The 24,042-nt window shown below is 37.1% G+C and overlaps 1 protein-coding gene across 4 annotated transcripts in view; it reads right to left on the reverse strand.

Moving 5' to 3' along the window:
* LOC6494953 (syndecan) overlaps window positions 1–24,042 on the reverse strand; it is a 109,354-nt gene that overhangs the window by 83,133 nt on the left and 2,179 nt on the right. The gene's annotated exons all lie outside the window — the stretch shown is intronic.

Below are 24,042 nucleotides of genomic sequence, written 5' to 3' on the forward strand. Positions count from 1 at the left end.
CCTAGCACATCCCTATTGATTAGAATATATCCTACTACATATAGTCCATTATATCTACTATATTCCATAATATCCTACTAAAATCCACTATACACCACTACATCTCTCTATATCCTACCATATCCCTCAACTATATCCTATCATATCCCTTTATATCCTACTATATCTTATTAAATCCTACTCTATTACCATACATAACTCCACTATTTCTCGATATTTTACCGTATCCTCCTTCTATATCCTTTTTCCTTCTATTATTTCCGATTATACCCTATAATATTCCATTATATCTTTCTATAACAATTTCTTTACAGTGTAATTCTTTGTTATTCTCTGAGCTGCTCATGCCACAGCCTCTCACACAATTGCATCAGTGGGCGGGGAGTGGCACAAGGCACTCATTAGCATATGCCGCAAGTCAGTCTGGGATTGTTTTTTTATTGCCACACAGATGGAATGTGGCAGAAGAGCACAGAATAAGACATTGTTGCCACTTTCCAACCGTCTAACGCACATAATTTGGCGTGTAGGTGGCCCAGACCAATTAAAATGTCCAAATTTGTTTACAAAAAATACAAAATACTCATAATATTCCACAGATAAATGAACATAAAGCCTTCCTGAATCAGAATCAGAATCAGAATCAGACAGAAAGCAAATAAACTGAGCACTGAGCAGCTGCCGTAAATTATCGGCAATTAATAGGGCGCGTTACTGACATGGACTAGAGAGGGAGGAAGCGAATTAAATGCGTTATAAAAACGACAATACACACATCGTTTAATCAAATAAACAAGGTTTGAATGGAGCAGAAATCAAAATCAAATATGTGCAGCCCGGCAAATATTTATGTCCCATTTTATCACTTTTTTGCCGCGCTCTTCATTATTTGCCCTGAAAAGTTGGGGCCTGAAAAGTATGCAACATATGCAGCTGCAACCGAATGTGGCATATACTGTATATCGAAATCCCCTAGTGGAATTAACACGGTAATAAAAGCAAAAGCCCCCGATTGGAAAACATATTTGCATTGATTTTGTCCATCGGCTATTGCTGAAATGAACAAAAACCAGAGTAAATATTGAAAAATGTGAAAAATAAGCCATCCTTTTGGTGGCATTATAATTCTAAATATTAAACAGAAGTATGAAGTATAATAGCAAAATAACCTAAAAAGTTTGTTTTTTAAAAGCCTAATAAAAAGTCTTTAGAAAAAAATTACCCAATTCCGCAATGCAAACAAAACTGAAAACGAGAACAAACATCTTCAAAGAGCCGAGGGAAAAATCAAAATCAAAATGTTTCCCACTTTTGGTTTACAAATTAACTAGAAGTTTAAGCCATATTTTATATGAATATTATAAACAATTATTTGGGCACTTGCCACCAAGCTCTTTTGAGTCTTTATAATATAAACATTCCCACACTCGCATCTAGCACCCTAACGGAAGACCAAGCTTGAGAAATGAAATAAACAAATTCCCCCTATTGAGCCGGCCACGGCAAAAACAACATTAGACTAAACATCCGCTAGAATCACGCCACTGCGGCTCCCCTTTTTAAGCATCCGTATTGATACCCAAATTTTCCATGCTGATCACAGCAATCCCATTCGGGAAATTCTCTTCGGAATTCAATTCGTAATATACTTCGGGAAGATCCCGAACCAAGAAGGAAAAGAATCAGCTCAAGCCTGGTCAGTCGGAATCTAGCTTAGGTTAAGATATAATGCCTTGTTAGACTTAAGATCGGAATGAAACCTAATAAAGTTTAAATATATATTTTTTTAAAAGTTAAAACCCGTCGTGATTATAATTGGCGCCCAACGTGGGGCACGCGTTAATTAAAAATATCGATTAAAAAAAGATATTCGCGAGTGCCTCAAATAAAAATCATAGACCTGAAAAATAAAGGTTTCTATGTAAAAAAACTTATATCACGTACCGGTAATAACTAGAATAACCTCAACACCCAAAGTGGAATTTTTCAAGAAAAAAGTGACACAAAAGGAGAACAAAAACAAAATATACAAACTAAATAAATTTTGAACCACCAAAAAGTGAAAAATCAAACGAACTCAAAAAAGTGAAAAAAATTAACCCTCAACGCCCTAAGTGGAATTTTTTCAAGAAAAAAGTGACACAAAAGAGAACAAAAACAAAATATACAAATGAATAAATTTTGAACCACCAAAAAAGTAAAGAATCAAACGAACAAAGTGAAAAAATTAACTAAAATAAAATTACAAAAAAAAAAAAAAAAAAAAAAAAACACACAAACACAACAAACAACCCCGACAAACAAGAAGATAAAAAAGAAAAAGATTAAAAATAAAAAGTAAAAACTTAAACAAACTCGAAAAAAGTGAAAAAAAAATTAAATAAAATAAATTAAAAACCAAAAACCTATATTTAAAAAAAAAAAAAAAAAAAAAAAAAAAAAAAAAAACGGCAGAAGACCCCCCACTCAACGGAAAAAGGACTGGGAAGGAAGAAAAAAAAAAAAAAAGCAATTTCATCAGAGGAACACCAAAAAAAAATCACAAACGTGAGATAGATTATTGTTTAGTTTTATAAAAAAAATAAATAATTAAAAATAAAAAACACATCAATGTAAATCCTATTTTACACACCGACACTATATTGAATTTATATGTAACCTTTTTTTTTTTCCTCCTCTATTGTGTTTTTATAAATCCCCGTCTCAAAATATGTCTATATATATTTCATATAATATACCAATTATATACTAAATTAAATTCAAGAAAAAAATTGCCTGCTGTTTTGCTAAATAGTGATTAATACTGGAAGAATTAATAAACGCTTTAAGAAACTTTAAAATGACAGACTCAAACGGTCCATCTACTAGCCATAGCGCTAATTTAAGCCGACAAACACCTGAACAAACACTAACATCAGACCTAATTGTCCGATTGATAGCTAACAACCTAACACCACTACATGAGGAAATAAAAACGTTACGTTCTCTCTTGGATTCCAAATCCAATTTAGTGACCGAATTCCAAATCGAACAGATTGACGATACCATTCCATGCGACGAAACACTAGAAATAGTCAAATCCGTTCCCCAATTTTCTGGAAATTTAGACAATTACGTAGCTTGGCGAGAAGCCGCTGAAACAGCAATGGGACTCTATGTCCGCAAAAGTCGTCGGTACTTTGTAGCCCTAACCATTTTAAGAAACAAGATTGTAGGCAAAGCCAATGACGCTTTAACAAACCATGGAACCGTATTGAACTTTGACGCTATTTTGGCCAGACTCGATTTTGTCTTTAGCGACAAGAGGCCAATCCACATAATCGAACAAGAATTAAGCGTGCTGACACAAAACAGATTTTCTGTTATGGACTTTTATAATTTGGTTAACAAAAAGTTAACCCTCTTAATAAATAAAACCATAATGACGTACGGAAAAGAAAATCCAATAACTACAGAAGCAAACCTCAGACATAGACAAAATGCCTTGAGGGTATTCATAACTGGCCTAAACGGCCCAATTTCTGGCATGTTATTTTCCCTAAATCCTCCAGACTTACCAAACGCTCTAGCTAGAGTTCAAGAAATGGAGAGCAATCATATGAGGGCACAGTTCGCTTATCGTTTTAGCGCACCTCAGCGCCGTTATAACGATAACCAACGAAACCAAAACGAACCATATTATAGATCTGATGGTCAGAATCAGGGCAATCAATTGCGCCTGAACAGAACCAACGACAATTACAAAAATTATAACGGACAAAATCCCAATTATCAGCATAACAATAGAAGTTCTCCTCAGAATAATAATAATTCCCAAAATAAAAATAACCCCCAAAATAGTAATAGCTACCAAAACCATAATAGCTATCAACACAATAACACTCGGTATAATCCCTATCCAAGTTATAATACTTGGACTCAAAGGAATAATACATACCAAAACAGAAGCGAACCTATGGAAGTGGACTCCAGCATCCAAATCCAAAATAAAAATAGTAACCAAGTATTCCCAAATGGTGAACAATACCAAACTACAAATAGCCTCCAATATAATTCATTCCAACAACCAGAACAGGCAGTTAAACGCGCACAAATTGAGTCATCTGCTCAACCTAGAAACAAACAAATGCGCATAAATAATATCAAAGAGGAACATTTTTTAGGAGAAGAATAGGTCTGCCACACATATTACGATTTGACAAAAAAATTAATAAAAAACTTAATGTTATGATAGATACAGGAGCCACAGCCTGTTACATAAAAAAAGGTACCTACCAAAACGGGATAGAATTGCCCATTTACAAAAGAGTATCCACGGTTAATGGATACTCAACAATAAAAAAATGCCACTACATAACAATTTTTCAAACAAAACAAATTTTTTACGAAATAGAGGGCCTAAAGGCAGACTTATTAATAGGATACAATTTACTAAAAAAGATAGGAGCAGTCATTGACACGAACAATGACACACTAAAATGTAAGGGAAAAATCGAAAAATTGCACTATGATGAAAAAATAAATTTATTAGAACTAAACAAAGAAACAACCATACTTCCACTAAAAAAATATATATTAGACAAATATTTTAACTACGAAAATTTGTCAAGCAAGAATTCACTTAGCATAAAAAGTTTGGGATATATAAGCCCCAAACACGCCGTCGACGCTCATTCCGACATATACACTTTAGAGTACTCAGGGTCCAAAAACTCTGTCAGCGATATTTCCGAAAATTATAAATGCAACAGTTTGGGGTACATACAACCCGAACACGCCGTCGATGTTCAATCCGACACACACAATTCGAAACACTTAAGTTCTAAGAGCACCATCAGCGATACTTCTGACAATTTCAAATCTAATAGTTTGGGTTATATAAAACCCAAACACGCCGTCGATGTTCATTCCGACACAAGAAATTTGGAATACTCAGGTTCCAAATGCACCAAAAGTCAGATTTCCGACAACTACCCCTCAAGTGGTTCAGGGTACTCAGACACTGAACACGATGCCGATGTAAAATCCGATTCAAACGATATAAAGAATATAGATAACACGGCCGAAAATATTTTTGGCATAAACAATGTAAAAAACAATATAGACGAAACCGATACAGAAAACTACATTGAACTAATAATAAGCACAATAAAAAAAGTACATTCAGAAATAAATACAAATTTACCATTCCGGACGGACGTTCGCTGTGAAATAGACACAATAAACGATAAACCGATTTACTCAAGGCAATACCCATACTCACAAGCAGTAAACGAATTTGTTAATCAAGAAATACAACGAATGATTAATGATGAAATCATTAGACCCAGCAAAAGTCCTTATAACTCACCCGTAATTGTAGTATCAAAAAAAGGTACTAATGAAGATGGCACCCCTAAACATAGATTATGCATCGATTTCAGGAAACTAAACCTTAGCACGATTCCAGATAGATACCCCATGCAAGATCCGACAGTCATTTTATCAAATCTAGGAAAAGCTAAATACTTTAGTACTATAGACTTAGAATCAGGTTTCCACCAAATTTTGATGAAAGAATCAGACGTAGAAAAAACTTCATTTTCAATTAACAACGGAAAGTACGAATTCATTAGAATGCCATTCGGGTTAACAAACGCACCTCGAATCTTCCAGAGGGCAATGGATGATATACTTCGAGAACATGTTGGTAAATTCTGCCATGTCTACATGGATGACATAATTGTTTTCTCTCACTCCCTCGAACAACATTTCAAAGACCTAAATTCAATCATTAATATTTTACATAAAGCCAATATGAAAATATCATTAGAAAAATCTCAATTTTTTAAATTAGAAACTTCATTTTTAGGATATGTAGTAGCGCAAAACGTTATTAAAACCGATCCTCAAAAAATAGACACCATATCGAATTACCCAATTCCCAAAAATATCAGAGAGCTGCGTAGCTTCCTGGGTCTCACTGGGTATTATAGAAAATTTGTAAAAAACTATGCAACCATTGCCAAACCCCTGACTAGATTATTAGAAGGTTCCAATGGAAAAATATCCAAGAGGATGTCAAAAAATGTTTTAATTACTCTTGACGAGACTGCAATACAGGCATTTAATGAACTCAAAGAACACCTAATTTGCCAAATAGAACTGGTCCAACCAGACTATTCAAAACAATTTACATTAACAACTGACGCATCCGACGTAGCCATAGGAGCAGTACTTTCTCAGGACGGATACCCAATCACTTTTATATCAAAAACCCTTAACAAAACTGAAAGAAATTACGCGACTAACAAAAAAGAACTTTTAGCAATAGTATGGGCATTAAAAAACCTAAGAAACTATTTGTACGGAGTATCAGGAATTGAAATACATACAGACCATCAATCACTCTCATACGCAATTTCGGATAAAAACCCAAATGTGGAATTAAAACGATGGTTCAATTACATAGAAAGCTTCAGGCCAAAAATTTTGTATAAACCGGGTACTACCAATGTAGTAGCAGACGCACTGTCCCGAATTGAAATAAATAATATTACAGAAGATGAAGACGTAGAATCCACGGATTACGGAACCCAACACTCAGCCGAAAGTAGCTTTAGTAACATTATAGGCGAAACAAAAAAACCACTTAATCAATTTAAACAACAACTTTTAATAGCAAAGGGAAAATTCACAATTCATGAACAGATAAATGTATTTGAAAATAAACGTCATATTATTGAATATGATCAACCAGAAAACTTAGTTACAGTCCTTAAAGAATATCTACAACCCAATATTAATACAGGGATTCATTGTACTCCTGAAGTGTTGTATGAAATTCAAGTTCAATTAAAAAATAACTTCATTAATAAATTCGTATATACAAAAAGTTTTGTTGTAGACATAACAAATAATGACGATAAAGCAATAATTATAGAGGAAACACACTGTAGAGCGCACCGAGGATTAGATGAAAATTATAAACAAATAACCAGATTATACTATTGGCCGAATCTGTACAAAAAATTAAAAGAATATATAACAAATTGTGAAATTTGTAATACGAACAAATATAATAGAAACCCGACTCAAATACCTATTGGAGAAGCCCCCATTCCAAAAATAGAAGGCCAACACTTACATATTGACATTTTTTACGCGCAAAATCTAACCTTCTTAACTTGCATTGATGCCTATTCCAAATACCTCGTTGTAAAAGAAATTACTAACAAAAAAAATATCGATATAAAAGTCTATGAAATACTTCAAACATTTCCCCAAGTTAAAACGATTATGACAGATAACGAACCTAGCTTTACATCAGCACAATTTAAATCCTTCCTACAGCGTTCTGGTATTTCAATCCATTACGCAGACCCCAGACATAGCCTTTCGAATGGACAAGTTGAAAGAGCCCATTCAACCCTAACTGAGATAGCTCGTTGTATTAAAGATGAGTACCGTCTCCTAGAATATTCCGAAGTTATTATAAGAGCAGCAAAAAGCTACAATATGACAATTCATTCAGTAACAAATCAAAAACCATACGACATTTTATTCAACAAAATAGATCACAGTGACTTACCATTAAAACTACAAACAGCACAAACTAAAATGTTAGATTATCATAATAAAAATAAATTAGATAAAAATTATCATGTAGGAGAAGTAGTATACGAGAAAATACACGGAGAAAGAAACAAATTAGGTCCCAGATTTAAAAAACAAGTCGTTCAGGAAAATTTACCCAATAAAGTAATCATTAATAATAGGAAACGAGTTATTCATAAAGACAACATTAAATAAGCCATATTTTACAGAAAATGGAAATACCATTTATCATCACCATTTTGATAATCACTTGCCACTCCGAAATAATCGACTACACTAACAACGAATACCTACTACTGAAGAATGAAAACGATGTATTGACGTATGACTCATTCGAGGACCTCTTTCATATCACAAACCTAAGTTTTTACAAAGAAATAATTAGAATAGAAGATAAAAATACTAACAACAGCAACTCAGATTCAGACTGGGACATTTCCCAAAATCTAAACATTATTAAAATTCTTATGTCCCAATTAATACCATCAAGAAATAAAAGGGGCATTAACGAATTGGGCACAGCATGGAAATGGCTAGCAGGTACACCAGACCATGACGACTTAATAAGAATAGAAAACAAAATTAACGAACTGACAGAAAACAATAACAAACAATTCACAATAAATTCACGTATATTTCAAGAAGTCCAACTTATGACCAAAATTCTTAACACAATCGTTGTTAACAAAGAAACAAAAGTAAGACAACACCGACTACAATTAATTACACTTGATATCCAAAATTTAATCGATACAATCACCTTAGCAAAAATAGACATTTTTAATACGAAAATACTAAACGAACAAGATATTAAAGAAATATTTAGACACGAAAATAAACCAGTTGTACTATCAGATCTGTTAGACATCTCCACTTTTAAAATAATAAAAAACCAAGACCTACTTATAATATACATAAAATACCCAATTATAAACAATATCTGTAGCTTGTACACATCAAGGGCAATTGCCCAAAATAATGGAAAATTAATAATAGACGATAAGACAGCATACTGTAATGGAAAATTCTATAAAATAACAAACTTTAAAAAAGAAATATTCAATAACTATTGTAAACTCTCAAACGAGAGCTCGTGTTTTATAAATCTCTTAAATGGAAAAAAGGCAAACTGTTCAAAAATACGAGAAAAAAATAAACAATTTGAAAATTTAGATGAAGGCGCTATTCTCCTCACTGGAGAAAATATTGTAAACGAAACAAAACTAAATGGCGCATTTTTGATTTTATTTAATGAAAGCATAATTATCAATAATATAAAATACATCAACGAAAAACAGAAAATGTTGGATTATATATCACAGTATAAATACAATAATTATATAATAACAGATTACATATTTTCCAACGATTCCGAACTAAGTTTAGACAACATAAGCATTATAAACCCGTTTGTAAAAATAGGAAATACAAAAATATCCCTTGAACTCATATTATTAATTGTAATACTTATCCTTTGTGCCATATATAAATCACGTAAAATAATATTCAAAATGCTAAAACAAATTCAATTAAAACGAACCAATATTGAACAAGAAATAGAAATTCCAAAAAACGAAACCACTGCAGAATCCATTGCAGAAGTTGAATCTGAAAGAAATATTGAAATAACATTTGCCGAACTTAATAATAAAATCACCTCCCTCACCGCACAATTGTAATGAATCGGGACGATTCATCTTAGGAGGGGGAGAATTAACTAGAAGTTTAAGCCATATTTTATATGAATATTATAAACAATTATTTGGGCACTTGCCACCAAGCTCTTTTGAGTCTTTATAATATAAACATTCCCACACTCGCATCTAGCACCCTAACGGAAGACCAAGCTTGAGAAATGAAATAAACAAATTCCCCCTATTGAGCCGGCCACGGCAAAAACAACATTAGACTAAACATCCGCTAGAATCACGCCACTGCGGCTCCCCTTTTTAAGCATCCGTATTGATACCCAAATTTTCCATGCTGATCACAGCAATCCCATTCGGGAAATTCTCTTCGGAATTCAATTCGTAATATACTTCGGGAAGATCCCGAACCAAGAAGGAAAAGAATCAGCTCAAGCCTGGTCAGTCGGAATCTAGCTTAGGTTAAGATATAATGCCTTGTTAGACTTAAGATCGGAATGAAACCTAATAAAGTTTAAATATATATTTTTTTAAAAGTTAAAACCCGTCGTGATTATAATTTACACAAATGGATGGATGGAGGAGCTGCCTGGCTGAGGGAGAACCAAATTCCAAACTAATCAAAAACGAATTCAAACAGGAGCCGCCAACTAGGTCAATTCTGGCATGAGTATTTTGTTTTATTATTCCGCAATTTAATATGGCATTGATGGGGTGTACTGCTGGATACCAATTCAACTCCCATAAACTACCGCGAAACATTGATTTTCCCTTTTTTTCACCTAGTACTGGTTGTTTTATTTTTTGTGGGATTTTCCGCACTGTTTTTCCAACGTGGCACAAGAAACCGTAATTGAATCATTGGAAAAATAACACAAGTTAAATACGAGGCAGCTGCTGGTTGACAACAATCGATACAGTTCGGTGGAAAAACCCATTCGGAAAAGCCTCGATTCGACATGCAAAGCTCACATTTCCCTCCACGAGGTCACACCTTATCCATTATCCACTGTATACTGATAGTCATCAACCCCCTTGCAGTAATTAAAAACGAATGCATAAGCCGTTTAATATTTCAACAAAAATTTTAGCCAAACTACGTTTTATTCTTCGCATTTGCATTTAAACTTGAACTGTTTGTTAAGTTCGTTAAAAAATGCAAAATGCAAACGCAAACAAAAGCAATTTGCTTCTGAAATATTCATGAATTGGTGGCCCGGTCCTATCGAATTTTGTGATTTGCAAAATATGAAAATTTATTTAAAAAACTGTACCCCATTTGCACCTGATATCTCACTCGCTAGAGCTCCCACATGCACGTGCCGAATTGTAAATGGATCCTTGTCATTCTACCTCCGTCCTTTTGGGTCCTTTACGAGGGGTAATGGGGGCATCCCCCTGGAAATCGAAATGTGCAATCGGAATCCACAAAAGCAGCAACAGAAAAAAAAGACAAATGGAATCGCTAAACGTGTGTACCAGAGACCTGGAGGGGAGGACACTATTAACAAGTAATTTGACTTTCCATGGATGTTCCTCTGAGGTAACTACCTCTGGAACACATACGAGTTTTAATCAAAAATTTCACCCATTATGAATATTTTATAGTCAAAAGTTTTTCAATTTTTGCTGAAACTTTTAAACGAATCACTAGCAAACATTGTATGAAATTCGCTAACCTTTTAAAGTTTTCAGGAGACACACTGAACAGGAGTTCGAACCTGGCAGCAACATCAACAAAAAAGACCAACGTAATAAAGTTGAAACAAAGCCTCGGCTGTCGATAGTGAAATGGGTCGTCATAAGGCAGATTCCTGATTTCTGATGCAGCAGGGTTTCCAGGGCTGCCAGGACGACAGTCAGGACTGCCAGGACTCTCAGGCTCAGTCCTGTTATCGCTGCCATTTGTGTGCAAAAGTTCTACGAACTCTTCGTTCTACATCTTCCTCTGTGGCTGCCGTGGCCCGTCGTCCCTTTCAACTCTTTCTCGTACTCGTACCCATGACTTTCTATGCCAACGACGTTTGCTGTCAAAAAATCTTCAATTAAACGCAAGCACAAAAGCTGTCGCAACAAAAAAAATATATGCCCAGCGAAGAAAAAAAAAGGAAAAATGCTGGAAAAAGATGCAGGAGAAAAAGTGCAGAAATGGGAACGATTCGAGGGAAAGCACATGCCAGGCCACTACGCTGAGGGAAAATCTAGGAAATATGGTTCAGTTTAATTTAAGAGTTTTTATTCTGAAGGTTCTTTTTTACAGAACAGAGTCACACTGTTTTAAACACCCCATTAAAACAGAATTTTTAGGAACTATTTTAGGATTTTCTATAGAGTTCTATGGAACCCAGAATCAAGGTTATTTTCCATCTACTTTTTATGTCCTTTTTTATAAGTTCTTCTAACTCCCGGATTTTGAAAAACCTGGTCCCTCTAAGCCGCCAATTAAAACAACTCCCTTTGAATTGCGTTTTCCAAAAATCATTAAACCCACAATATCCTTTATTTTTTTCTCTGATCTGGACTCTGGGAGGTTGTGGTACCTGGGGGTTGGAGATCCGGATTGTAAGCTGCAGCTCTGGGTTGCATTCAACAGCAGTAGCAGCAGTAGGCGAGAAGACTAAAGCAACGCTCCAAATGAGCCGAGCAGCGCCACTCGCATACCGAGACAATGATGTCAGCGGCAGCGGCAGTGCCTCAGCAGAACCAGAAAACACCAGACCAGGCCAGATCAGGCAGGGAACAGACATGGCCGTCACAAACGCCCTCATCCCCAGCATTCAAACAGGAGGCGTTGAAGGCGAAAGCGACGAACGGAAGGCAAATGGGCGAGGAAAGCCTTTTGTGGGACATGGCATGGCAATCATCCTGCTGCCCTGGCCAAGGAGTTGGGGTTATTCCAGCAATCAACTCGGTAGGAGTATTTTCCCACCAAATAATATTTGAATAAAAAGTGTGAAGCATGAAGGCAGATTCATTATAATATTAATACAAGTTATGGATTAAGTTAAAGCCCTTAATATCCTTTGTAGGGTATTCAAGGTGGCACTACCCACATCCTTGATCCTCTGGTGATTTCATCTCTTCTCCCAACTTCTGGCAGCGACACTCGCCCCAATGCAAAGTTTGCCCAACAAGGCACTCGGCTGATAAGAAACGGAATTAACTATCCTGTCTGGCATTTCTCCGGGTCGCCCCTTTAGATTTCCATTCCAGCTCTGACTTCTGGCATGTCCAATGTGGGCACATCCATCCCATTCCCATTCCCTTTCCATAACTCGATCCATCTGAGGGGGCTCACCAGCTTAATGCTCTTCCACCTTACACGAAACTGCACCTCAAAGCCACGCGATGGCCCTTTGAAGTCCTATTCGCTCAAAGAACCGGCGACTAGCGGCGGACTTGCAACTTACTTTGAGGTCAAAGTGGAGAAAAAAGGGGAAAAGACAAAAGAGGCACAATGGGTGCGTGGCACAAAAGAAGGAGGAAACTTTCCAAAGGACGGATTATTAAACTTTTCGATCAGTTTATTAAACAGACACGGGGGCTGTATTCGAATAGATGAATGTTTGCCATTTCAGCACAAGGATATGTGACACATGTACCCACACACACTCACACCCCCATTAAACACACACACACACATACATACATAGACATAGGAGACATGAACCAACAACCCACGCCTGAAACTATGCAGTGACATTTTAGAAAATTGGAATTCCCGCTATGGACAAACTCAAAGTAAATATGTAACTCGGCCAAACGAGAAAAATGGCACAAAACGTGCTAAAAGTGAAATACATTCATTGAAATGGACAAACAAAAAACACACAGAAGCAGCAGCAGTAGCGGCAGCAGTAGAGGGTGAATGAGGGCGACCATCAGGACATGCAAACATTCTATATGGATATGGGATATGGGATATGGGAGGGATATCTGGTAAAGGGGATACACTAGATAAAAAAAATACTTGTTTCTTTTATTTTCATTAGAAGTAAGAATCAAAAATCTTTTCTACGTAAATACCTTTTTAAGAGAACCCCCTTTATAAAGAATATATCCAGCCCCACTGTCTGTTATTCAACTATCCCCTCTCACATTCATTCATCGGCCCTCCCCTATGAATTGCATTTAATTGAAGGAGAAGCCCCCCCCCCTCCAATACAAATCGATTTATGGACTATCAAAGCAATTGACATTGAAATGCCAAAATAGACCATTTGTGCACCATTCTAAGGTGCTTCCACTGTACTTCCTGTGAGCTATAGAGCACATACTCTGCATGCCAATTGACGCCGGCATGAAATAAACCGACTTAGGGCCCAGGGATAAGCAGACGAATGTTCGTGCACATAAGGAAATAGCGGGCAAAAGTACGTGGCACATGGCTCCATTCCCCAATTGAGAATGGAACAGAGACTGAAGACTGAAGACTGGGCTATACAACAATGTTGTCGTCGTCGTCGTTGGCAAATAAACCTAAGTAGGCAAGCACATGATTAAAAATGCACAAACACACAGGGACATGGCGAAAAAATGGACAGGGGGACTTTGAGAACATGAAACGCGGTCTCTCTGGTCATTAAACCCTTCTCCAAAGCCCTCGACTCCTCGAGTTCCAAGTGCCATACGAAATCGAACCTCAGAGAAGCCAGCGGAATGCCACACACACCCAAATAGGGGGGGGAGCTTATCGAAATTCGCCATTTACTTAGTCTAGAAAAATGTAATTCTCTTAATGGGTCTAATGCCAATAATCGAAAATCGGATTGGCCACGAGGGGTATGGTCCTCCAAGGAGCTAAAGTAATAAAAAAATATTATTTTAATGTGATTTTTTTGATAAGAAATCAATAAGGAAATGGAATATATATGTTTCCAATTAAATCATATTACTTTTATCCACAAAACCCAAAAACCAAAGCCCCTAAAGAAACTGATGAGCCTAAAATTCAAAGCAAAACTTTTCTTTTAATTTAATATATCCAATTCCCCAAACCTCTGTAGGCTGTCGACAAAGTGAATATAAAAGCAAATCCCAATTTCCAATCAGCCTTTCAATTGTTATTTCAGCCACTAAATTCGAGCATTTGGGCCACTTGGGCAGATTGATTGATTACCGAAGGCAGGAGGCGGTCTGCGAGGCAGGTACCCCTCCGATATCCAAATCTTCTTGAATGTTATTTGTTTGTGTAGCTCATTCCAGACGATTTGGATCGGTTGAGGGACGACTATACATACAGTATACAAAATGCAGATTTATTACATGCTTAGGCTTCTCAGTGAAAAGTAAAAAAAAGAGAAAAAAAAACAAGACGAAAAGAACCCTAAATCCCATTTACTCCCACAACTAATTACGAATTTAAATTTATGCAGGCGGAAAAAAACAAAAACAGCATGGAGAGAAGAGCTCTTCCTTCCATCCAAAGTGCATAACAAATGCGAGTCCATCTGTCTCCCCCCCTCTCTATTACATCCTGTATACTATACTATATATACTTTTGGTTTATGTTTGCATACTTTGCGGTTCTGGGGACTTCCGTAAACCCAGATAGCCAGATAAAGAAAAACTACAGGGGAGGGAGTGGGCAGTAGCCAGTGCCATTGGGCAGGCTGATGAAAAATTTGCATAAATTACAGCAGACTTGACCAGAGCATATGAGAAATGGATAAGAAATTATAATACCCTTGGAATTGTTATAATTATGAGACTAGGTTAAGGGATTTATAGGCTTGAGGTGGAATTTTAAAGGATAGTTACATTAAGGATCTATTAAAAATAGTTATTAAATTGTATAAGAATTATTAATGACCTAAGAAAGGTAATTCAGAGAGAGAGTCTAAACGAATTTTCCACCTTTTCTTAGGACTGGGTTAAGGGATTTACAACCTTAAGGTATGATTTTAAAAGGAATTTGCATTAAAATTGTATTAAAAATAGTCTCAAATAGTCCATTACCATTATAAGACAAAGGGATTTAAGGGATTTATTAGAGAACAATTAGAGCCTTGAGCCACAAGTTTTTAAATCGAATTTACATTAAAGATCATATTACACATAAAATGGTATTAAGAAAGTCTAAAGATAATACCCTTTTGGACAATAATAAGACTAGGCTTAGAGGATTTTTACAAAAATTAAAGTCTTTAAGTATAACTCTTTAGGAAGTTGTATTAAAAAAGAGTGTTGTATTCCCTAAAAAGGGTATCGAGGTAGCCTATACCCCTTCTTTCCCACCAAAATCATTAGAATAAATCGAGGTTCGTGGCATGCAACATGTGTGCGAGTTCTGGAGCTGAGACTGGGGGGTTAGTTGATTAATTTTGAGAAATCTCAAATCAATTTAACTCCAAGTGTGTCGCTTCAGTTGCTGTTTTATATATATTTTTTCTCCTTTTTTTTACTGCTGCTGCTGCTGCTGCCCCAACGGAAGCCAAGTAGCAACAAAGGCAGAAAACACAAAACACAAAAAAAATCAGTCAACAGTCATTGGCCCATGGGTAATTTGAAATGCAAACATTTTGCTCCTCTCTTCGGCCAACATTGGACAACTTCCTTTTGGCCTGCCACACAGCAGCTGTGAGTCAAGTGAGAATTGTTGGTATAGTTCGGTGGGGAACACGATGGAGAAATGTAATGAAAATGTAAGCAACACTGCAAATACAGGCTATATAGGGATATATATATACACACAACACACACCGACTATCAGCAGCGACAACAAAGCGAACGTGGAAAATTGAAAAATGTGAAAAGGCAGGCCCCAGTAACGCAGAAAAAAGCTGGGAAAAAAAAAAAAAAAATTGTGTGAGCCAGGGCAAAAGCAAACAACATTTGAAAAATATTACGAGTATTTGCATATGAAACAGCAGGCAGGAAAAGGAGCTGGTAGCAGGAGAGGAGCCCTAGCCCCTCTGGCTAAGCAACAAAAAAATATAAAAGGAAGAAAAAGGGCGCCCAGCAGCGCGATCCACGCAGCTCATCCTGTGGCAAAAGCCAAAGCCAAAGCAAAGTACCAAACGCCAGGGACTCCAGCCACCCAACCACCCAGTAACTCCCTCTTGTCCAGGCAGCCAGCGAGAAATTCCAAGCAAAGCTACCCACCAACAGCCACCAAAAACGACAGAATCTTGCTCTCATTTCGGGCGTAAATGAAAATGTAAATTCACTTTAATATTTCTTATAAAAGCATATAGAATTTATGAAAAGTTTCCTAAAACAATTATCAAATTCCCACCAAGAAAATTCCAAGAAACAAGTATCACTAAACAGCTATCGATTGGCTGAGATTTAAAAAGCTGATTCATATAAAATATATGGATATATTGCTGATCTATCGCTGAGAAACCGCATATATGCAATGAGGCCGGAGATCGGTTATCCGCCAACTCGTCGTCTGAGTCAGCAATCGGAAATACGAGACCCAAACCCAACCAAACATCCATGAACTACGTGACACAATCCACAAAAAAGGGGGAGAGAGACAAGATACTGGGGGTATAGTAGTAGAAATGCGATTAAACTTTAAATTAAATATGACAAATAAGCATAATTTAATGCAGCAACACCCGTCTGCTGATAACAATTAAAGCGTCAATGTCGAGGGCACTGGAAAGACCAATACCATCAATATTTAAACAAAATAATAACAAAAATCACGCCAACTAACCAACTATCCAACTAGCTAGCTGCCAAAAGTCAAAGTCATGAATAATGCATATAGTTTTTCAACGGATTTGCTAGAAATTTTAATGCCCAGAGACAATCCGTGACATAATGGGAAATATTTTGAAAATTTTACTTCATTTATGGTGATGGAGCTGAGCAAACAAACAGTGGAATGTATAATTTATGCAATAATTTATTATTAAATCATACAATGCAAATTATTTACAATTGAAAAATAGAATATGATTAGCTAGTTGAGCTATAATTTAAATCAAAATATAAATTCAACTAGATGAATATTCAGAAGCCAGAATACAATAAAAATTAAATCATTTTCTCACATAATTATTGCAATTCAATAACTGAATTAATATTAGTAATCTAATTACTTTCAGATGGCAGTGCATCTGAAAGCAAGTGCCTGCCACTTGACTGAGACAATCTTTTTAGATTTTTTTTGTTTGGTTTCTGTTTCAATGACCTGATATGCGAAACATTTGCGAGCTATCAGCAGCTGCTCCGATCCGCCCCCGTCCACTTTCTGGACACTTGAAACTCGAGTTGTGTCAATAAACTGCAAAAGCCAAAAATCAAAGACCAGGCCAACTGAGCAACAGCAGCTGTCAGGTTGAAAGAGGAGGTCATGGCCGGAGAGATGGCCGGATGGAGTAGGAAACTTTTCGGTATACGCCTGGCCTGCAATCTGTTGCCACAACTTTAGCTGCAACTTCCTCACTTACAAGCGGCAATTGCTTTTTGTGGGGTGTAATGCGTATTTGGCAGCCCTCTAACGCTTCCATGTGTGTCCAGTAAGGTCCTGTCGAGAGCAGGGACAGGGACATCATCAGGCCAAACAATGCCAGCACATTGAAGGGCTTGAAATTTTCCTGGAAATCCCCAAAATTGATTCTGAAGGGGATCTTTTCAGCGAACTATCTGCTTTAACTGATAACAGAACTGTAACTTTATTGCAAAATGAGCAAAACTCTCATGGAAAACCCCAATTCAGCGGAAAAATGTACTGGATTATTGCAGAATCGTCAGCTTTCTTTGTTGCTTCTGGCTCCGATTTGAAATCGACGGGACCAGGGACCAAGTTCACAATATAATTAAGTGTTGGAACGAATAGCAATGATCTCATTTAAATCCCCATTTAGCATTATACTTTTTTTAAATTTTGTTTTGCCATAAAGTGGAATTCACTTTTTCGCTAATCACTAGGCGAGTGGACTGACCCAAGTGACCCGAGTTCAGCGATTATCGGAGGAGACACCCTCATCGAATTGCGATTCGGTCTTTGTTCTCGCCAGCTTATTTGTGGCGTCAAATGATGATACTCAATATATAACAATAATCAAGGGAATAATTTCTTATCAACACGTTTAAATGAGCCAAGAATTAAAGCTCTGTATACCAACAAAAATAATGCAACGCCCACTGTGGCGAGTGGCGAGGACTAAGACCATCAAATTGTTAGTTAATATCCCGAGTTAATAGAAATTTGTTCCAAAAATACCTGAAATATTTGAAAATCCCTAATTACAATTACCGAATATTTTTCCATAAATACACCCATAATAAAGAATTTTACTGTTGAAACTAATGCTTAATTGCCAAATTGCGTATAAAGTCCGAATGTCCGAATGGAAAAATATGAATAAATTTTGTGAAATGTTTCCATTTCTCTGGCCAGAGCCAAAGCCAAAGTGTATAAACAAATCTGCGTTTGTGTTTGTTTCGACCTCTTTCTGCCCCGCCCCCTTGCCACACCGCCCTTTCACTCGTTTACGGTGCTGCGGTATGTGTGTGCAAGAATTTGCGTTGGTTTTGTGGCCATCGCGTGGGCGTTCCACAACACACAATAGCTCTGTAAAACTGTTCCACAAACAGCCGGAGCGGAGAGGAGAGCGATATCCGTCCTTCTGATACTTTAAAAATGTAAATAAGGGGTTACACTGGTTTCATGGGCTAAATATTCCAATTTTTAATCATTTTCTGAGTCGGCTCAGTCACCCGATATTTAAGTGGGAAAAATTTTGAAAATGCATGGAAGGGCGTATATGGCTCCTAGCGAAGGCCATATCTTGGTCAAAAATCATCAAATTCTTGAGCGGATTGCCTGAAAAGAAAAGTATATCGATTCTCCATCGATCTGCATCAAAATCTAAGATTGAAATATTTTTTAGATTTTTTATGAAATTTCCTGGAGGGTCCCCTTCAAAATCTTGAAAATGCCTCGGATGGACTATATCGTCTACAGCGAAGGCCATATCTTGGTAAATAATCATCCGATTCTTGAGCGGAATACCTTAAACGAAAATTAGATCGATTCTCCATCGATCTAAATCAAAATCCAATCGAAATATTTTTTTATATTTTTTATGAAATTTCCTGGAGGGTGCTCTTTAAAACCCATGTAACCCCTTAAAAAGGAAAGTTACCTTCCGGAACGCCCGTGATATGCCCAAATGACTCTATTTCTAGTTAGTTTCGCTGTGATCACCCCTTTTTCCAAAGAGCATAGGCCAAACACACAAAGGTGAGGGGCAAGCATGTGGCAGGGGGTGAGATGAAATGGTCTTTTGAGGGGGAGAACTGGAAATGAGCAGCCGACAGGAATGCGTTAAAGTTTATTGAAAACTCATCGACAACATCAAACGGGCGGCGGATGGGGAAGAGAAATTATGAAAGTATGCGAGGCGCGTGGGTGAACTGGGCGACCGGCCGACCGGCCGACCGGGCGACAAAGGGCGAGAAAGAGACACAAAGGAGAGAAAGGGCTGGATGACGGGTAGCTGGTAGCTAACTTGGCCCTCCGGTTGTCGTTTGAATTTTTTGCGTGGGCGGTAGCCGTTAACTCTTTTTCAAACACTTTCCTGGCTGGCTTGAATTTTCCGTGTTAATGATATGCAAACAAACACAAAAAACCAAAGCTCCCAGTGAAAAGTCAAAGCCAGAGAAAAAACAGAACCGGCATTAATAAAAAAAAAAAAAAATGGAAAAAAAACCTAGACAGGAAATACGCGCCATATACAAAAACAAAGTGGAGAGAAAAAATAAAACAAAATAAAATACATGTATCCCAGAGAGGAAGCTAAAGAAATCAACAGAATATTTTTCGCGCGATTTGCGTCAATGAAATGTAAAGGCAAAAAAAAGGGGGGCGGGGGGTGGCGAACAGGGGCAAAATGGGGGAGTAGCCTGAAATCGGGATTGGCACGTCTTCCATGTTATTTTTCGCAATTAAAAACTGAAAAAGCCGGGGCGGGGCGGTTGGCCTCAAATAAAAAAAAAAAAAAAAAACAAGAACGAGGTAAACAAATCAACTGCGAATTATCAAAACGAAAAGTACGCCACATGACCCCACAAAGGGCAAACTATGGAAGTCTCTTTTCAAATACTCTTTTTTTTTAATAAATAAAATAATACATAAAAAGATAATAAAAGCTAATTTTCTTAGGAGGAAGAAGAGCTATCAGTGGAGATGCCCCTATGCTTTCTTAAAATGTGGCGTTTATCCTATGAAGGGTAATTTAAATTTGATTCTTCCAATATTTAAGAAACTGAATGAAAGTAAAAAGAATAATAATAGCTAATTAACAAACAAATGTTAATTACTTAAAAAACCCTGTACGCTTTCTTAAAATGTGTCATTTATCCTTTAAATGGATAACGACTTTCTTAAAATGTGTCATTTATCCTTTGAATGGATAATGCCGTTACAGCAAGGGTATACAAAATATACAAAGAGTGCAACCAAATCAGCAACAGTGGGACACACAAAAAGGCCAATAAAAATGAAAACAAAATTGTAAAATCCAATAAAACAACACGGCACGGCACGCATATTACAGCGTTCAGCGGAAGATGAAGATGCGTGTGGGGGAATGCAGAGATACAGATACAGGGGAGAGAGGGTTAACATGAGTGGGAGTGGTGGGAGGAAAAAGGAACAAGATGGGGAACACACACACACACAGGTTTGTCCGTCAGTAAACCGCAAAATGAAACAAGACCAAGTCGAACATATGAAACACAGCAACAGCAACAACAACAACAGCAACAAATACCAACAATGAAATGCGGCAACAACGCATGTTTATTGACATTGCCCATCTCCCTCTGCCACCTTGTGCTCCCCCCCTTTGGTATCTTCCGTTGGCTCTCTTTCCCCCACTTTCACGGGGGCGGAAGGCGAAGGCGGTTGTTACTGTTTGTTGTTGTTGTTGTTGCTTCGGTTGTTTGTTGTCTGTCTTTGGGTCGCGACGCTGCCGGCCTATGTGTGTATGTATGTATGTATCTTATATCTGTGTGTATTTATTAATGAGACAGTGTTCGTCTGTTGGCGCTGTTTACCTCACTCGGGCCATCATCAGACGGCTTACACGTTCCGTACCCGGCCGTAAATGCCGCCTCAGCAGAAACTGAAATCTTCAAGAAAAACTGAGAGCGGAGTAGTCTGCAGGCTGCCCCTGCAGAGCCAACCAAGCCATGCGGGCCAAGAGATCCCAGCCCCAGAAGACTTAAGACGAGGTCGCGAGAGTGCCCACCCAAGACACTGGCCACCATAGAGTTAGTTTTAAAGTCTAAAGAGGAAGATTTTTTAGTCTCTTAGGGGATGATGTCATTTTTTTTGATTTAAGAAATTCCGAAATTTTATTTATCAAGTTTTTCTTATCAAAACTTAACAAAATTATATTTTAATACATTTTTTTTAAAACCAACTTAATATTCATTTCCTAAAATTATTAAATTTTAATAGAATCTTGTTTAAAAACCTAATTATTTCTTAAAATATAATTTCTTATGATTAACACTACTTGCTAAAATTTCTTATCAATTATGATTAATACCAAAGTATACAATAAAGATAAGGAATAATTTTGTGGCTCAGTGTAAAGCAACTTCTTGGCCCGGAGTTCGAACCCAGAGGTTTCTGATTCTTCTTCTTCAATGTTGTCTGCTGCCTACACGCAAACACACACAAACCCACATAAACAATTTTTTTATGCTGGGCCTGCTGGTTTCAGCTTCTTCCTCTTCCTACTCTCATTGCTGTGTTTGCTTCATTTACAATTTACAACGCACTCTCTTCCTCTCTTTATTACATCGTTTCTCTCTTTGCCCCCTCTCTTGCTCAATTATGTAGCAAATGTTTTTGCTTTTGATTTATTTGCGGTATACCTTTGGTTATTATTTTAATTGAATTTATTTTTTTCACTGATAATTGTGTAATTGATTGGAATTCGTATGTTACAGGTTAAATTGCAGGTGCCAATCCAGATCTTCCTCTCAGAACTGTGTACACTCTCTTCCGTTATCTCTTTGCATCTCTCTTTCTATCTGATCTTGCTCGCCCTGGACTTAATTAGCAAATGGCGCAGATTAGTGATGGGGATTTTTAAATGAACTTAGATTACCGTTATATAGCTTGTGTTTTTCTAGACTGCGTGTGAGCACTTTGACATTTTCAAGAAAATAAAATTAAGATAACCTTTATTGACACCATAACTGAGAATTAATCTAAAAATGATCAACAATGCATTCCAGGAATTACTCATTACTGATTCTAATTATATGTTTCTCTTATATAATATTTTTCTCTCTGTGTATGCATGTAAAAAGAAGGTGCGACGGGAGTAAAGGAGATAGCATGAGACTGAGCAATCACAAGTGCATTACAACAACAAAGTAAATGAAAAGAGACAAATGGGCAAGACAAGCCACACGTGAATAATAATTGAAAACCGCATCTAAATGCGGGGGTGGGGGGATGGCAGTGATGAACAACGATTGAATGGAAATGAATGATAAAAATTGAAACCTGAAATGTGAATAGAAAACTAAATGGGAATTGTAATTAAAAAAATACAATTTTATAAAATGCAATGGAATTTTATCAACAGTTTCTGGAATCAGCAACTGTCATAAAATATAACCATATCATTAAACCGTTCGACCAAGTTCAAGGAAGTGGTTGCGTATTTAGGTAGATCCATAGAACTGATCAGAATGGAAAACCCGATACAACAGAGACCGTATCGGGAGAACCTTATCTCAGTGTCTGGATGTCTGTCGCCGGCTGCCAATGAATCGATATTCCAAGAAAACCAAAAGAAAATAAACACAAACAGCAGGCAGTTACCGGGTAGCGGAGTAAGGGAAGAGATTCCAAGGAGGAGGAGGAGGAGGAGGGCAAAACCAAGTCAAAGTCAAAGGCTCGGCATATAGGGATTGACACCTACCAGGTGAGGATGCAACGAACCGATATCCCATTCCATCCGAACATGGCTATAATGCTAATGAAGGCAAAATTTGTAAATGAGTCGGCAGGGGAAGGGGAAGGATAAGGGCGGGAGAGTGTGGCACTTGCAACAATCACAAAACATTACTCTCTATATGTAGCTATTGAAGTATAAGATGCATTTAAAAAAATTACTATGTAATTAAATTTATAAATTTGAAGAAAATAAACATTTATTTTAATATTAAGTTAAATACTCTATAAAATTGTTGTTTTAATTCAAGATACAGTCACACTTTTCTTTCATGTTTCTTTTAGAACTTTCCAACACTTTTCTTTCAAGTGCACTACTCATCAGTGTTCGAAGCACGTTCTCAAAATGTTTTCGGCGACTGGGGAACTGGGGAAGGAACTATAAAAGATGGAGCAGAGTGGAGAGTGGAGTGGAGCTGTGGACGGATAACCGCAAAACAGAAGCAGCACCAAGAGCGAATGCCAATTTCGGCAAAAACAAGTGACAAACACCAAAAACAGGACAGACGATGGAGAAAAACAAGATTATCATTGGGGAGGAAGGGTGGTTGGAGGTCAGTCAGGCTAAGGGGGGAAAGGCCATCGTACTATTTATGTGTCTCTGTGGGTGTGAGTGTGTGTGTGTGTAGAAATTTTTCGGGCCAATAAGTCACACACCAACAACAGCAAACAAACAAACAAACAAAGAGACAAACAGAGTCATCGAAATTGGCAAGAGCCGGATGCTGCATCGACCACCGATGGCCAAAGATCATAGATGGTCCATGACCCAGACCAGAGATGAGTCTCTACTTGGCCCAATCTCTTAGCCCAAGATGCTCTAATTAATATCCCATTTTTATTACCGAAATTCTA

Source organism: Drosophila ananassae, chromosome 3L, assembly GCF_017639315.1.
Source record: "Drosophila ananassae strain 14024-0371.13 chromosome 3L, ASM1763931v2, whole genome shotgun sequence".
Classification (NCBI taxonomy): Eukaryota; Metazoa; Arthropoda; class Insecta; order Diptera; family Drosophilidae; genus Drosophila; species Drosophila ananassae.